General features: G+C 34.2%; 1 protein-coding gene across 4 annotated transcripts in view; it reads left to right on the top strand.

The window, feature by feature from the left end:
* Positions 1-13,702, top strand: part of Pka-C1 (Protein kinase, cAMP-dependent, catalytic subunit 1) — a 128,258-nt gene that overhangs the window by 34,929 nt on the left and 79,627 nt on the right. The window contains exon 1 of one of the 4 annotated variants that reach the window (XM_089862469.1): positions 5,062-5,233. The exons of 2 other annotated variants lie outside the window; for them this stretch is intronic. The gene's annotated coding sequence lies outside the window, so the exon portion shown is untranslated. Of the gene's footprint in view, positions 1-5,061; positions 5,234-13,702 lie in introns of those variants that run through there. One more of the 4 variants, XM_089862466.1, reaches the window with a different exon arrangement.

The following is a 13,702-nucleotide window of genomic DNA, read 5'->3' as shown; positions in this document are numbered from 1 at the left end:
TTCTTTCTTGCTTCTTTGGCTGGCTCCGATGCCATTATACTAATCTAGACGTCCGTCAAATGACTAAAAAATCGTGGATTTCGGTGCGCAGACGCCGTGATGGTTCAAATCTCTCTTCCCAAGTTATTATTTTATTTTTTTTTTATTTTTTTTTTATTTTTTTTTTGGGGGGAAAAAAACATTCCCTTAACGTCTTCCATTAGTTTAGGACTTAAATATAGGAAAGAAGAAACTGGCCTTAATGCAGCGAGATAACATTTTTACAGATTTACAAATTTAGGAAGAAACATTAAGATAAATGAGAGAAGAAATATAAAATTTTATTGCCACCGCGTCTATTTTCAAGTTACCATCTTTAAATTTATATAATACAAGTTCACGTGCGCTTGAAGGGAGAATGAAATAGGCCTAGGCTTCACTTTTATCTCAAACGAAGTAAACTATCACGTGTAGACACTGCAGTTAAGCCTATCGCGTCTCATTCTTGAAAGCAAGATTTATAGTTTGACGCAATTACGTCTATTTCTCTTCCCCGCCTTTTAATCGTTTCATCTCTTCAAAGAATAGTTACTAAAAGAAACAGTTTTTAAGTCTTCATTTGTTAAGCTTAATCTTAATTTGCCCGGTCAAAGGTTAAGCCTTTTTATTCTAAAGTTCTCTTGAAGGAGTAAAACTTGGAGGTGGGATGGAGATGCAATGTTCATAGGTTATTTGCGGCACTCTATCTCCCAGAGTACCTCGCGCACACCATCTACCTTTAATAGGGAACTTGTTAAGTGCTGCCGCCCAGCGCCATTTGTTAATAGAACCTAGTTCTCGTGAATTAGCTTCTATTTTCAAGACAGAGGGGAATTTTATACGTTTTCGTACCCTAATAAAACACCGCTGAGGATGCTGGGAAGACTTCGTTGCAGTTTCCTTAGATGGGTAGGTATTACTACTCCATCTCGCCTCTTTCCTTCAAGATTAAACACTGGCGTTCTTTTCAAATAATGTATAAAGAAATGAGATCAAAGCATCTCGGTAGAAATTGAAGAAAAGAAAATATCCCAATAGATAGCGAGAGCTCTTTAAGAAAAAACTCGTTATCTATAAACAGAAGGTTTTTCGGAAGCCCTACTTACTTGTAAACTTGCCCCATTATTAACTCCCACAACCCGACTAAGATATACATACCATAGATTGAATGTGCCAATTTCTGATTTTTCAACAGTCTCTCTCTCTGATCGACACTATTCACTTAACATAAAAACCATAAGTTCATAAGATATGTTCCTTCCATAAGTCTGTCACTGGTAACTTAGAAACTGGAGCTTGTAATTTTGAAGTGAATGAGGTAGGTCATAGATTCGAGGTTGGTTTTGGCGCTGTCAAAGGCTTAGTAATACAGAATAAATAGGACCTAGATGGAAGTCCTGCAAAACTAATTAACCACCGAGTGTACAATTCTCGCTTGTCGTTCTGCTAGAACTAGTTATCTCGAGCTGTAAGTCTCTCAGTAGCATTACGAAGTATGGGTAGTGTCAACTCATACTTATGGTAGGAACTTATTTTATAAACTTATATAACCCGATTTGCAAAATGAAAATAGTTTCTTCTATCTAACTGTCGGCGGGCCGGGCCAATGAAGTTGCGCCCTCCCAAGTAGCGGACTCCCCTGTACTTTCACTGAATGAAACGGGTACGGGGTTTTCAACCCTTAATCAGTCAGTTTATATCTCCTTGACCGACTTGGACGTAAAAAATAAACTATTTTGAAATAAAAAAAAAAAAATTAATTTAACCAAACTTAATATTGCCACTAATCGATATCCATTATCGTATAGTAAACTCCCTCATTATCGATTGATCCAGAGATAATATCAAATTTAATTAACAGTATCACATCCATTGTTCTTTAAAAGTATGTTATATATTGGATGGTTAAGGCCCATTCAGACTACACTATACTAAAATCTTACGTGGGTGAAATCGCTTAATTAAACACGTGAAAAAGCTTCACGAGTTTAGTTTGAAAACTTGTTGTGAGTGTCGAGATGGCACCACCTTCGTTAGCGCCTTTTCTTTAGCCATAGCTCACTTGATCACGCGTTACTGACGCGTGATCCAATGAGATACGTTTTAGTAGACGATATATGAAAGATTTTTAGGATTATTTGCGCCGTATTTGTCAATTTTAAATTCGGCTATTTTAGTATTCTAGTCTTGGCTCAAAAATCACACCATATACAAGACTCGTTTTAATTCGTCTGAATGGGCATTTAGGATAAAAAATCCAACAAGCTCAGTTTATTTAATTAATCAAAATCGGGTTCAGTCGTTGACAATATGAAAAATTGCTCAGTTATTGACATATCGAAAGTTATGGTATTCGACTGTCGCAAGTTTGATATATTTATTACAAATAAACGGTCCATACTTTTTATTACAATGTAATAAATGTCTTTATAACGTTGATGAAACGTTTCTCTTTTTTTTTTCGATGCTTTTGGGTAGGCCTAATGATGTCATGTACTGTTTTTAACTGTTACAGTAAAATTAACAGCGGCGCAAGGTTATATATACGGAAACAACTGGCAAAATTGTCGCACAGGTATACTGTAGTATAACAACATCACCTTGAATGACGAAAAATCATATGGTGTAGCGGTGCTGATGTTTTAACGATTTTTGCCCCCCCCCCTCGAACTCAGACCTGTAGACACCAAGTGAAAATTGTCATTAATTTAATTTAAATACCAGTTGACGTCAGCGTAACAAGAGTGGTGTAATTTGAAATACTAGGTATCATTATTTTTGATTTTTATTCGAGATAAAAGGATTACGTGTTGACGTATTTATAATAGTAAGTTAAATTCAATTTACGTGCTCGTGTAGTTTAGAATATACAGAATGTTTCTGAAAAGTCTGTCAGATATTAAGGGGGATGTTCTTTGAGCTATTTTGAGTCAAAAATGTAACTTCAGTGACATTTGCATTTTTCCCTAAGTGACACAGTTTTTAAGTTATGTTCGGAGTATTTTACGAATGACCCCTTGCTTAATTGAAGTAAATTAAATTAGACTGTCTTTCAGTTTCTTAATTAAATTTAAGGGGTCGTCCGCAAAATACTCCAATCATAACTTGATCGATAAAGTAGTTTTAGTTCAAATACATCGAAATTTGCATAATTAGTGAAGAAAAAGAAGTGAATTTTGATAATTTTAGTTGGTAATATCAGGGATGGATTTAATTTTAGAAGTAGGAATGGAGAACAGAGTAATGTGGGCGCGCGTCAAAGTCCCCGACCCCCTTCCCCGGGACGGAGGGGGGGGGGGTGTGAAAGAAGAGGCGGGTCATAGCGACAGAGGTTAAAAGGAATTACGTCACTATTTTTCGTCGTCCCCGTCAGCAACCTCATCAAAACGTAGTTTAAGTGAACCAATAAGATAATTTAAACTTTGGAGAGAGGGGCTCTATACAGGGCTATGAGTCGGACTGAAGTAAATAATAACTGTTCTCCATTCCTACTTCTAAAATTAAATCTATCCCTGGTAATATCTAAAATATTAAAAAATTAAAATTTTCAATGAAAAAAATATAAAAAACCTTGGGGAACTTCTTTAGAAAATTAGGGGCACGAATTCAATCGTGCAAAAACATATCACACCTTGGACTGTCGCCTTAAAATTATTCTTACACCTAAAGTCCAAAAGTTAATAGTAATTACACGGTATGATACGAGACAATTCATCGTCCTAAAGGTCGTGGGAGTATTTTAATTCAAACTACAACGCACGCACGCTCCTGCAATTATAAATCTATAGAAAGTCTATTATAAGATCCGAAGGCGTTCGACCATAACGCTATGCTATACTTGATTTAATACGTAATATCAGAAGTAAATGAACCGAAGTTACTGGAGCCCCATTGCTTCTTCGTTAAACACAAGTTACTTATAATCCCCCTTATTTAACCCCCATTCCTGCCCCCCATTCTCAAGCGCCGTTATTCTAAAAACGCCACCAAACGGTCGCTGTGTGGAAACGGAAGTCGGTTGTCGGAAATTTGTATATTTTAAAATGGCGGATTCCTTCAGAGAAGATTTATTCTTTATCGATGAAGAATTGAAAGAAGATATGGTTTTGTCGTTCAAAAATGTTAGCACCCAGTGCAATTTTTACTTAGAAGCTAAAGTTCAACAAAAAAATAAATCGGTAATGTGTCATATAGAAACAAATAGAGTCGAATCTCGCCAAAAAATCAAAGTTCAAGATAAGCCTTTGCATAGTGTAAACACAGCCACTGTTGCCACGCAATGTTTCTTAGGAGATTTATCTTTGACTAAAAAACGGTGAAATCAAATTCTAATAATGACGATTCCGAGGGAAATAATAAGCACAATGCCGGATTACCTTTAAAACCAATAGGGAAAGACATTTGCACCCAAACTTGAATCAGAAACCATCGGTATACAGTTCCGAAACGGCGAAACGGCAAGTAAACAACAGGTACTAAGCCTAAGCCTTGGACGTCAAGATCAATTTGATCAAGCAGACGACTTTTTCAAAACAACCATACCGGAACAAAGACTATATAGTCGGGCTTAAATGGCACAGTCACTTATAGTCTTTGGTCCCAGAATCCTCTGCAATAATTCTGCCAAGGACGAGGGGGGGATGAAAGGTTCTGCTTTTTTAAAGCCCCGCGTTATGGCAAATGTGTTGGACAGTTTTTAGAGTCTTAAGTAACTTCGGTTCATTTACTTCTGGTAATATTTTTTCTCTTTTTTCTTGTCTTGACTTTTCCATGTAAATGTATAAGACCAAGGCTTAGGTCTAATTTTTCTCCGTAATAATACCTTAGTCTTTGTTCAAAGTTGGTTGGTAGCGGGATTACGCCGGTTTTTATAGCGTATCGCTCGTGAGCCCAAAGTTCATTGGCAAAAAGAACTCGAGAGGGGGAGATAGAATTAACCGTATCGCGATTTTCAGTTTTGTATTTTTCAAGTGTCGTTTATAGTGCTTTTTAGGCTTAGGTGAATACTATCGCCAGGGTACACTCCTCCCCTACCCGTTGTCAATTAATGCTTGACGGTTATCTCTTATAAAAGAATTTTTTAAATGAGATTGCGATTGGAGACGGATAAGAGGAACATTTTTTTATTTCATTTAGTTTGTTTGGTGGTGAGGTGAAGTTGAAACTGTGTCTGTGGTTGTGTTTTGGATTACTTTTATTTGTGATTTACCACATGGTAAGTTTGTTTTTATACATAGTTTCCAATATTAAAGAGGGTTTTGAGTCTTTTGACGTTCCCTCAGTGTTGCCAGGTGAGGCAATTGATTGCAGTTTAATTCAGTACTTGACCAAGTTGTCACACAGAGGGTCTGACAATACTGAGCTGAAGTTAAAGTTGGGAGAATTTTTCATAGCCAATTTAGTATATTTAATTTGTTTTAATGAATATCTGTTGAGTATGAATTAAGTTAGGCTTAGCAGAAAAGTAGACCAAGTTTATCGAAATTAAAGATAAAGTTTGGATGATGATGATTGAAAGGATTCATGCACTACATTTTGAGCTATCTTTAAGAACAGGGGTGACCTGAATTATTAATCAGTTTGAATTGAATTTAATGACAAAATTGCTTGTTATTTTGATGGGTAGAATCACTCTGTTATGATTTATTTGCAATGATTGTAATTTTAAGTGTTTTGCTTTGCGCTAGTTATTAGTTAGTTCTCCAGTATTAATTAATTAATCCTCCATGGTATTTTAGTTTTTAATTTAAAAACAAACCGGGTTATTAAACCATCCCGCTAATAAATCATATTTGTTTTAAAGTCAAAACTTTAAAATTAAAAATATAGAAAGAAAAAAATTAGATAAGAATCTGAGTGCAAGGTAGGCGCGTGTTTGGGAGGTAATTATGTCGCCAGCGTCAAGAAAAAAAACCTTTTAGCCATTTTAAAAATTCATAGAGAATAAAACTGAGGAGTTCATGGAACTTGTGTTAAATCATGGCTTAAATATACGTGACTTATTTTAAGCGTTATCGTCTGCTATCGCGTTTGAACTGGGAAAACGAACGGACCGACATTAACGTAAGATTTTACCATAAGTTTATAAGATATGTTCCTACCATAAGTATGACGCTACCTATACTTCGTAATGCTACTGAGAGACTTACAGCTCGAGCTAGTTCTAGGGAGAACGACAAGTTAGAATTGAAGTCCTACACTCGGATGGTTAATTAGTTTTGCAGGACTTCCATCTAGGTCCTATTTAGTCTGTATTACTAAGCCTTTGACAGCAGCGCCTCAGCAGGCGTCTTCGCTTTACCTCGAATCTATGACCTGCCTCAGTCACTTCATGACAAGCTCCAGTTTCTAAAATACAAGTGACCAACTTATGAAACATACATATCTTATGAACTTATAGTTTGTCTGAAAGGGGCTTAACTGCAGCGTAACGCATGCAGGACGCTCTGATTAATTTAGACTCCTTTTCTTTATTCTCTATGTCATTAGCCGAGACCAAAACCTTAGTTAAACGTGTTATTACAACTTCGACACCGGGCGACTTGATCCTAGTTGGTATAATCGAAGTTGCCTATCGGGACAAGTCCGATTAAACGACAAATTTTTATATAAAATATTTTTAATTCCCCCCCATGGGCCTCTCTCTCTCTGCTCGGTTCCCAATTTTTTTATTGATGAAGGGAGATGGGATTGGTGGTGCAAGTTTCATAACATTAAACGCTTAAAGCTATAAAGTTAAACTTATTAAAGTTGGTTTTATATATATATTTCTTTTTCATTTCTTTATCTCAATTACATTTGGCAGGGGCGAACGCGTTCGTGTGTTGTGTGTGCATGCCGCGCGACGCTTTTCATTTTCAATGAAAAATCCTTGATGATCGAATTACTAGATATGGATGGTGGCTACCTATAGCGGAGTTAGAGTTTTATTGCGTAAATGATGTACGACTTAATGCCTTTTTTATTTTTGATGCCATGACTGAAATGGGTGGGGAAATGTTCTACAGTATATCCGGGCTGTATTTGATGATAAATATGACGTTAGGCTTAGCGTTTATCTGGCTGGCACAGCCAATACTGTACAAGGCTTAAATATAATGCGAAATGTATAGAGCTATCTCATAAGCCTTAGTGTGACGTCACCCATGGTATTTGCCAATAGAACCAACGCGGTACCAAACATGGCCGCCCACTGCCAAAGCTAAGCCTGTGACGTTTTACCTACGCAATGACGTCACAACTGAGATTTATGTAAATAAACGCTAAGCCTAATTTCATGAAGAAATTCAGTTTTAGGCTTTGGGATGTTGCGTAATATGACGTTAGTTTGAACGTTGATCTACAGCCAATGCTGTGCAAGGCTTAAATATAATACCAAATGTATTGATGTAAATAAACGTTAAGCCTAATTTCACGAGGAAATTAAATTTTAGGCTTAGTGATGTTGCATAATATGACGTTAGGGTTGCCGTAGATATGTAGTCAATGCTGTAGTGTACAAGGCTTAAACGTGACTCGAAATACATTTACGTAAATTTACCTTAACTCATTTTTAGGCTTAACAAGGTGTTTTAATTTTTTAAGCCTTGGTGAATGTCAAAAAAAAATGGGTAAACGAACTGAATAATTCGTTAGCAATAACGGAAGCTCGCTAATTATATCCGATTTCTTCAATTAAGGGAAGGGACTTAAATAAAATATTTTAGCCATCGTCATTGGGCGATGATGATATTAGAAAAACGCGATAAACGTTTCTCTTTTGACCCGTGACATTCTTGGAAAATGTAAAGGGGCCTCTTTTGTATCCTATTCTAATTATAGAGTATCGACACGCCTATTCATCCGCAATGTTTTATGTCTATTGGTAATTAACAGGGGGTGCTGTTACTCGAGTTTATATAATATTGTTTTGAGGTCATATAAGCAAACATTTATTAATACCTCCCCCTTATTGATAAGATATTAAAGTATGGATGGATTAATTGATCAAGTATTTTGTTTATATGCGACTTGAAAATTTAGAGGAATTAAACCGAGGCCTTTCTCAGGTTTTAAAAAGGCTTTAACTTTTATTAATAAATATAATTAGAAAACCATTAACTTTTAAATTAATGAAATATTATTGAGGTAGCCCTTGCGATTTTAATTAATTACTTATTTTGGGTAAAAAAAAAATAAATATTAAAGTTATTACGTAAAATTGAAAATGAATGATAAGAAAATTTTAAAATTAAGGTCTTTTCTTGCGAAATTTTTTATTAAAAGATATTAAAATTTAATTGGTTCGTATAGTCGTTGAATTTTTCAACCAATCAGAAAGATTTTGATCGGTTGAAAACTTGATATATTAATAAATAACTATATGAAGCCGGGGTTATCTAGACAGAACGTAAAAATATATTATTTTACCAGTTTATTACCAACTATTCAAAATTCTAATGAGACAAAATTAGTCTCGAAGTAAATGTTGACTCGCGGTGTACCCTAGAATGTTTGGAATGTTTCTTTCAATCTTTCTATATAAATTTATATATAATAACATAAGTTTATAAGATATGTTTCTTCTATAAGTATGACTCTACCTATACGATTCGTAATGTTACTGAGAGACTTACAGCTCGAGATAACTAGTTCTAGCAGAACGACAAGCGAGAATTGATAGTACTACACTCGGTGGTTAATTGGTTTTGCAGGACTTCCATCTAGGTCCTATTTAGACTGCATTACTAAGCCTTTGACAGCGCCTTACCAGAATCTTTGACCTACGTTATTCACTTCATGACCAGCTCCAGTTTGTAATCGGTGACAAACTTATGGAACATATCTTATGAACTTACGATAATAAGAATATATTTAAAAGATGTTTGTAAGGAGATACAAAACGGGGACGAAAACCTAATACTAAAAGCCATAAAAATGCCGGAAAAGTCTATGAAAGAAGATAGCTAGCTAATGGGGCCAAATATTTACAAATCTCAATTCAACTAAAATCACGTGACTTTTCATAACAGAATGTAATTAAGGAATTTCTTTTAAAAATTATCGTAGCGATATACTTAAACCTAGGCTTAATGGCCTAATGCAATTGTATTGTGTTTATTTTATCACCTGATGTTTTTTGCCCTAACCTTCCCCTTTTTGTTGTAATTAATAATTGCATAGTCATCACCTGTATTCCAACAGTGACTTGCGCTACATTTTTAGCTATAGCTAGAACTGTTTCCCCCTCGTACTTGTTCGCTGTAATTCAGGCGTGACTCTAAATTAATTTAAATTCGTATCCCTAATGAGGTACTCGCTGCTATTTACCAAGTTACTAAATGTAATGAAATGAAGCCAATTTTGGAATTTAAAGAGAACAAGAAATACAGAAAAATATATATACTTAAAGGCCCGTTCAGACGATACAGTAAAATCTTACGTTCGCGTTGGTTCCGTCGGTACTTTTATTTACCTGTTCAGACGCCAGAGCAGACGACTTAATCTGAGACTCGAATTTTTAAGCCAAGGCTTTTGAATACTAAAATAGTCGAACATCCAACCAAAATGAATAACAAATACCGCTCCAAGAATCCTAAAACTTTTCATATATCGTATGATAAAGCGTAGCCCACTCGATCGCGCGTCAGTGAGGCATTATTGAGTGAGCTATGTCTAAAGAAAAGGCGCTTACTAGGTGGTAGTGCCATCTTAACACTCACACCCCGACGAAACTAAAAATATTTCAAACTATACTCGATAAATCTTGACACGTGACTAATTGACCGAGAGAAGCGACTTCACCGACGTGAACGTACAGTCTGAATGGGCCTTTATTTTTATTTACCTTTGGTTAAATAGTAAAGGTCCGCTGAACTTCACTTTTAAATAGAAGCAAGGTTATATTTATAGAGTAACTAACTTAATTTGTTTAAACATAAAAGAAAGCTGGTGCGGTGAGTCGGTTTTGATTCAAGTTCGAACCATAACAGCGTATATATATTTTAGTTTTTCCTCATTCATTTGTTCAAGGTGTTTTGATTTAGTTTATTGTTCAGTTCTAGGTTACGCCATCACCTTTTTATTTAACTCCTCTTTTTTTTCTTTTTTCTAAATTCTGTTTATGGTTGGCTAAATATACGGTTCATTTATTATTAGATTACGAAATAATTTCGTAATTTGTTTGCAATTACATGGCGGAGAGAGAGAGAACGAATTAAAGATGCTAGAATTTTAGGTTTATTGTACTGTACCTTCATACATAATTTTAGGACCGCAAATATAATTCCAATTTAGCCTAAAAGAGAATTTATAAATATTAACATTCCACCTCTTTATTTGAAGAAATCAAGATATAGGAGTTTCCCTTAATTAATGGACTTAAATTAAATCTCCTCCCTAAATTTATACAATTAACAGAGGGCCTAACCGAGACATCTAACTAGAAAAACTACTTAAATAAGCACTACTACTGTATAAAATTAAACGGATTCGATAACGAAAGTAAATTTAACATGAAGTTATTGTTGCTAATATCATCCCTAGCTATATCTTTTATAATCATAAGATTATAAGTGATATGTTCTATGATAAGTATGACACTACCTATACAAGTTCGTAATGCTACTGAGACTTACAGCTCGAGCTAGTTATAGCAGAATTGAAGTCCTACACTCGGTTAATTTTGCAGGACTTCCATCTTATTATTATTTAGTCTGCATTACTAAGCCTTTGACAGCAGCGCCAAAACCAGGCGTCTTCGCTTTACCTCGAATCTATGACCTACCTCATTCACTTCATGACAAGCTCCAGTTTCTAAGTTACCAGTGACAAACTTATATGGAACATATCTTATGAATTTATGATATAATTTATAGAAAAACTTTTCTAGAATATTTTTTTCTCCTGACTTCAGATTAGTTAATTTCTGAAACATCGTATCGTTTTAAAAATTCATCTTATTAAGAAAATTTTGAAATTGTAATTTAAAACATACAGTAATGTTTTGGGGGGTTTTTCTTCCAATTCAAATCAATTCAATTCAACCCTCCCTTATTTATCTACATAAAAAAAGAGAGAAAAACTCCCAAAAGGTAATTTTTTTTTTTAACTTTTTTTTTAGTTTTTCCTTTTAGTTTTCGCGACACTTTTAACTAGAAAATTATTAAAACTGAAAATATTTTTCTAGCGCCTCAAATAGTTGGCTGCAACTCGTCGTATTTAATAGGGCGTTAAATCATCAAAATAAAAAGCTTTTTCTAAAAAGAAATTCTCTGAGAGAGAACCATTTTTGTTACACATTAATTGGCGTTTTGGGGGAGAGGGGAAGGGGAAAAAGTTAATCTTATTAGAAAACATAATTAACTTCTAACCACCGTAACACCGCACCGCGCTTGGGTATCATTTCCAAAGTACTCACGACGATCACGAATGAAATGTCGTTGAGATAATTGGTTCGATTCAATCAGTATATAGTTATGTAATTTTCTAAAATTATCGAAAGCTCCTATACGTTTTCAATTCAATTGACACTAGGGAAATTTAGTGAAGAAAAAAACATGAAAATTATCGTTTGGAGCTATCACGACTTTCCCCTTTTAATCTTTTTTCATATTTGGTCGATTTTATACGATGTTATAACATGGGGAAACATTAGGAAATGGGTGTTTAAAGTGATACTGAAATGTACTTTTATTGGTCTAAATTGTGGCTAGGGATTGGCGTATACCCAGACGTTGAGGAACTATTCTAATGAACCATCTTCCCTTTGACCTTGGTCAAATTTGATAATGATTTGTTACTGTATATAAACAATAAACAAACATACCCATTTCTAAATATGCATGTGGTTTGGATGTTTCTGTATAACTCTAACCCTAAAATTATCTTCTTGAAATTTTACTAGAGTTAAGTCTAATTATTTTAATCTAATTCAAATTAGGTCTAATTCTAATCACGCTAATTAAAGCGGAATTGAACTAAATATAAATATATGTTTAAAAATTACTTAAATTCACAATCCTATCTTTTTGATATTTTACTAGAGTTAAGCCCTAATTATTTTAATTTAATTCAAATTAGGCCTAATTCTAATCACGCTAATTAAAGCGGAATTGAACCAAATATAAATAAATTTAAAAATTACTTAAATTCACATTCCTATCTTTTTGATATTTTACTAGAGTTAAGTCCTAATTATTTTAATCTAATTCAAATTAGGCCTTATTCTAACCACGCTAATTAAATCGGAATTGAACTAAATATAAATATATATAAAAATTACTTAAATTCACATTCCTATCTTTTTGATATTTTACTAGAGTTAAGTCCTAATTATTTTAATCTAATTCAAATTAGGGCTAATTCTAACAACTCAAATTAATTCGGAATTGAACTAAATATAAATATAAATATATATATTTAAAAATTACTTAAATTCACATTTCCTTTAGACATGAAAAAAATTAAAATGAAGTATTACCCAATTTTTTTTTTTTAAAAAGGTTAATTTTTTTTGGGGGAACTTGTTTTTTTCTACCAATCAGGCCTTTGGCGGGCTGAAATTAGCTTAGCCGCCGCCACATGCCGCCCAACCGGGTTCCCGCCACGCTTGTTGTTAAATCATGGCTAGAGTCTTGTTTCCACGTAATATTTTCTATCTCGGTGCCAATGAAATAGGTCATAAAACGTTTTTCTCGTTTAAAGCTATAGTTACATTATTCTAACGAATGAGACAGACAACACAGCTCGGCTAAAAACTTCGCCGCTACCGCGGATAACCAACGGCTGCCGGGAATAGGAAGAAAAAAAATGTTTCATAATTTTAACCATCATTTGGCGACGCGAATCTCTGTCGTAGAGAAGTCCCCTGTCTTTTAATGACGCTGACAAAAAATTAAATAGTCTGCTACTTAATTAAAATTCAGCAATTTATTTTGACGGCCTGCCAATTTGACGAGTCTACAAATTGGCCTTAAAATTGTGTTGACATATTTATAATTTTTGTTTTAAGATTTGTTCGAAATTCGCGGGAAATTTGCGCGCGCTTTCGTTAGCGCGTGGGCGAGAATTCGCGTTTGTGACGTGCTGTTTTTTTGTTTTGTTTTTTTTCAAGAATATTAGCAGTAGGCTTAGCGTCTGTGCCATTGTGCGCTGTGTTTGTTTGGAAATTTACTTGGATTAATTGTTTGTTCGGTTTATTTTCTTCGCGTTGTAAATGTAACGCCGTGTTTTAACAGGTGAGCAATTTGTTTGTTGTCTTTCTTAATGCGCTTATTTAGTTAATTTAAATGTTTAAGAGAGGTTGTTTTAAGTTAATTTTTAATTAAACAAGTCTTGAAGTAAATATCAGTGAAATGGATAGTGCGTACAGGCGTAAATATTTTTAGAACTTCAATATCTCATGTTTAGCCACATCGTATGATGAACGTCTACGATGTGGGTCATAGTTTGGAAAAACTTTAGCTCAGTTTTCCAATACAGTTTTACCAATAAATATCATTTCTTATATGATAATTAATTACATTTAAGTCGCGGAAACTATTTTAATCAATATTATGACCATAAAAACCCGACCAGTTCCTTCTTCCTAACCACCAAATACCATAAAATATCTATAATATAACCTAACCTATAATATGAAGGGTAAAATATAGAAAAACATGGAAAATGTATATTTTAATTAATTTCCGCACCTTAATTTTAA

Source organism: Phalangium opilio, unplaced genomic scaffold (assembly GCF_054372755.1).
Source record: "Phalangium opilio isolate 3A_F unplaced genomic scaffold, DU_Popi_V2 ptg000540l_1, whole genome shotgun sequence".
Classification (NCBI taxonomy): domain Eukaryota; kingdom Metazoa; phylum Arthropoda; class Arachnida; order Opiliones; family Phalangiidae; genus Phalangium; species Phalangium opilio.
Note: the sequence above shows the minus strand (reverse complement) of the source record. Positions and strands in the feature narration are given on the sequence as shown.